The 4,671-nt window shown below is 39.1% G+C and overlaps 1 non-coding gene across 1 annotated transcript; it reads left to right on the forward strand.

The window, feature by feature from the left end:
- The first annotated feature begins 1,991 nt into the window (after positions 1 to 1,991).
- Positions 1,992 to 2,098, forward strand: LOC127077742 (small nucleolar RNA R71). Its single transcript, XR_007787518.1, has one exon. It is a non-coding gene; the product is annotated as a small nucleolar RNA R71 (small nucleolar RNA).
- Positions 2,099 to 4,671: the final 2,573 nt, after the last annotated feature.

Below are 4,671 nucleotides of genomic sequence, written 5' to 3' on the forward strand. Positions count from 1 at the left end.
ATATTATATCCTAAGGCTGAGGGATATCTTCGTAAAACGTCTAAAAATTGGTTCGTTTCCTCTTGGCTCAAGGTAGCACTGACTATAACTGGACGGTTCATCTCTTCATCGAGGAACTCATATCTCAGGTTTTTAGGCAGTTCCTTAAGTTCTAAGGTTGGTTTCTTAGGGAATGGCATAGGATCTGGGGTAAGGGATAAACATTCGTAAAGGTTATCATCGATGTAGGGTTTTCTAAAGTCATCATCTTCTATTATGAGAGTTGATGGTAACTTAATTGTTTTTATAATTTCTTCTTGTTCTAATTCCCTAACGCATTCATCAATGATATCTAAGGCATAACACGCGTCTCCCATCACAGGTGCCATAAGAAATTTCTAAAGTATAAATTCTATTTTCTCGTCACCTACCTCAAAGGTCAACTTTCCTCTCTTGACATCTATTATGGCTCCTGCAGTTGATAAGAATGGTCTACCTAGAAGGATTGGTATATCATTGTCCTCTTTGATGTCCATGACAACAAAATCAGTAGGGATAAATAACTGACCTATCCTAACATGGACATCTTCTAAAATGCCTATCGGATACTTAACAGATCTATCGGCTAACTGAAGTGACATCTTAGTGGGCTGTAATTCTCCTAAGTTTTACCTCTTACAAACTGCTAAAGGCATTAAGCTCACACTAGCTCCTAAGTCTAGAAAAGATTTTTCGATGACATGACTACCCAAAAGACAAGGAATGGAGAAATTTCCAGGATCTTTATCTTTTTTGGCTAATTTATTCTCGGAAATGGCATTACATTCCAAAGGCTTCGGATCGTCAAGTCTACGTTTGTTGGTAAGGATGTCTTTGAGAAACTTTGCAATAGAAGGTATTTGGGTGATGGCTTCTGTGAAAGGGATTTCTACGTGAAGTTTTCCTATAACTTTAATAAATTTTTGATATTGGTTATTGATCTGGGTTTGTTTGAGTCTTTGCGGATATGGTATAGGTGGTTTATATGGCGGGGGTGGTACGTAAGTTTTATCTTTAGGTTCTTCTACTTTTTCTTGACCTTCCTGGTTTTCAGATTCTTCTGGTTCCTTTACTTTGTCCGGGGGTTCGGTATATTCCTTAGAAGTTCCGGGTTCGCTAAATCTTGGGTTTGGTGGCTCATTATAAGCGTTCCCACTGTGTAGGGTAATGGCATTGGCTTGTCCTCTCGGATTTTGTTGAGGTTTTCCAGGGAATTGTCCTCCAGGTGTAGTCTGAGGAGCTTGGTTTAAAGCTACCTGAGAGATCTGTGTCTCAAGCATCTTAGTTTGAGTAACTATTTGGTCAACCTTGGTTCCTAACTGAGTAATCAATTCGTTAACATGAATGTTTTGGTTCATGAACTCCTTGTTTTGTTGGGTTTGAGCGGTGATAAAATTTTCCATAATTTTCTCAAGGCTCAGCTTTGGTGGTACAGGTTGCATAGGTTGATTCGGTCTTGAGCTTGATAACCAAGTTGTCTCGGAGGTGCATTATTTTGGATAGGGTTATTGCTTTTATAGGAGAAGTTCGGGTGATTCCTCCATCCAGGGTTATAGGTATTCGAATATGGGTTCCCTTGGGTGTAGTTCACTTGCTCAGAGTGGGTTTCGTTTAATAAACTGCATTCTGCAGATTGGTGTCCTTTTGTTCCATATATCTCACAATCCGACAAAACTGCGGCTGCAGTATTCGGGTTTATGCACATATGCTCGATCTTGAGGGCTAATGCGTCCATTTTAGCTTGCATCATGTCTATAGAGCTTAGTTCATGCGCTCCTCCTTGGGCTTCCATCTTCTCAACTGTCGCTCGTTCGACTCCACATGATTGATGGTTTTAAGCCATATCTTCGATGAGGGCACTAGCTTCAGGATAAGGTTTGTTCATCAGAGCACCGCCAACGGCAGCGTCGATGGTCATCTTAGTGTTATAGTGAAGTCCATTATAGAAGGTCTGAATGATTAACCAATTTTCTAAACCATGACGTGGGCATGCTCTTAACAACTCTTTATATCTCTCCCAAGCTTCAAACAGCGATTCTCCTTGGTTCTGGGTAAATCTAGTTATATGGTTTCGAAGAACGACGGTTTTACTCGGGATAAAGTATCTAGCAAGGAATACTCTTCTAAGGTTATCCCAAGTCGTGATGGAATTGGGTGGAAGGGAATCTAACAATGATAGGGCTTTATCTCTGAGGGAAAAAGGGAATAATCTTAAACATATTGCCTCAGGAGAAGCTCCATTGGTTTTAAAAGTGTCTGCTAATTGGAGAAATATTTTTAAATGTTGGTTTGGGTTCTCAGTAGCGAGACCTGCGAATTGTCTCTGTTGCACTAGTTCCAACAGGGAAGGCTTAAGTTCAAAATTATTAGCTGGAATGGTTGGGTTTACTATACTAGAACTAGGTTCTTCGTTGGATGGTTGGGCGAAGTCCTTAAGAGGTCTTTGGTTTTGATCTTCGGCCATAGCTCTCCTAATTCTATGAAAGAATAAACGTGCGCGAGCGTAACGTTCAGGTTCTGCTAGAGGATATATTAAGCTTACGGTGCTGCGAGCTTTTCGCATTGACCGGCGGGAAATAACCTAAGTCTAAACGATATAACAATAGGGTATGAAATTTGACGAAATTGGTCCCCGGCAACGGCGCCAAAAACTTGATGCATGCTTTTCGCAAGTATACGAACGCGTCAGAGTAATATAAAAGATTGTCGAATCCACAGAGACCAAGTGTCAATCTATCGTTATCTATTATTATGGTGTTTATCTAAGGCAATCAAAATAGGGGTTTTTAGAGTGTGCAATGAAAAGTAAAGCGTTGAATAAAGTTCAATTAATAAAGACAGACTCGAATGTAATTCACATAATCAATTAATAATCCAAGTACTTGCTAATAGAACTACTTATGGGCAGTGTTTCCTACTTTGAAAAGAACCAATTTAACAGGAACTGTCGCTTTCGCGTATTCAGAACCGAGTTGTACTCCCTAATCAAACCCTCTTATTGTCACTTATAAAAGCCGTGCATTGCGTTAGAGTAGTAAACCTATTTTTAAGAAATATAGTATCTTGACTAAGTTGAAAAGTACTTTAACCTGGATTTCTTAACCAAAAGAGGTTCTCACGAACCAGACTCTAAACTTATAAACGCGTCCGAAAATAGTTTTAAAATCTCTTTTCTTCTTAAGTTAAAAACTCCTAATTAACTAAACAAAGCGCTTTCGCTGTTTTTGAAATAGTTAAAAACAATTAAGTTTAAAAAGGCGTTGGACGACTTTCGATCTTACCCAACAGAAATTAAGTGCGGGAAAACTTAAGTTGAAAGTCAAAATAGCCCTTAAGTGTTTCTACGAACAATTGTACGGATTATCGGTTCAATTATGATCCTTACATTCTAACCTTATAGGTTTAGTTAGGCATAGTAAAGTAAAAGTGCATTAATTTAAATAAAAGTAGTGCGAGTGCACAAAGTAAATAAAAGTAGTGCGAGTGCGGAAAGTAAATAAAAGTAAAGCGAGTGGGAGAAATAAATAAAAGTAAAGCGAGTGCGGAAAGTAAATAAAATTAAAGCGAGTGCGAGAAATAAATAAAAGTAAAGTGAGTGCGGAAAATAAATAAAAGTAAAGCGAGTGTGGAAAATAAATAAAAGTAAAGCGAGTGCGAGAAATAAATAGATAAAGGTAAAGCAATAAAAACCTGCTCCAATCGGAGGGTTGAATAAAATGCAAAGCAGAAATGAAATGGCGACAGGATTAACTTCCTTCCAAAGTGCTCCAAACTCGATTACAGACTCGATCACAAAACTCGATTACACAATTGTGGTAACACCCCAATGCGAAGCGATTACCACTTTAAAATATTGAATATATGCCTAAGTGAAACAAAGTTTGCTCTAAGTTTGCCTCTGCTCTAAGTTTGGATCTTCCTCTGCTCTAAGTTTGGGTGATTAAACAAATGAATTCGAGTCTCTATTTATAGGCAAACAAAATGATGGAAATGACAAGGACGCCCTTCAGTTTGAATTTGGGAGGGAAAACTTTTCCTCTTGTGGCGCCCGCCACAAAGCCATGGCACCCGCCACAAGGCCAATCTGTGGCGCCTTAGTGGAAGTAGTGGGGAACGTGGAAGTTGAGGGAAGTTAAGCTAGGACACGTCATGGCAGGGTCTATGGCACCAGCCACAGTGGGAGCCACAAGTACAAAATGCTGAATTTTAGGGTTTTTAGCTCTTTTTCACTCCTTTTCTCGATCAGGGCTCCGATTAAAGTAAAAACCTGAAAACAAAGAGAAACATAGTAATAACACAACAAAATAACAATAGAACTACTAAAATGCATGCGAAATCGGAGTCGTAAATATGGTGAATTTCAGTGTCATCAATTCTCCCCCAAACTTAGTGTATTTAGGCCCTTTCATTCCTCTAGGTGCCTCGGTTTGGAGAATAAATACAGCCAACGGGGAAGCATATAGTGGCCTTTGCAATGTGGCACTCATACCATTCCTAGCCATAATCCTTTCGATAATAGTTGTCAAATTATTTTCTACTGCTAAGTCTTCTTGTCGATGTTGATCGACAATTTGATCAGCATCTTGGTGTCGGTTAACCAACACCATCTGGTTACGTCATGTTACTCCTGATTCAACGCCTTGATTTTGTTGG

Source organism: Lathyrus oleraceus, chromosome 4, assembly GCF_024323335.1.
Source record: "Lathyrus oleraceus cultivar Zhongwan6 chromosome 4, CAAS_Psat_ZW6_1.0, whole genome shotgun sequence".
In the NCBI taxonomy this organism is placed as follows: domain Eukaryota; kingdom Viridiplantae; phylum Streptophyta; class Magnoliopsida; order Fabales; family Fabaceae; genus Lathyrus; species Lathyrus oleraceus.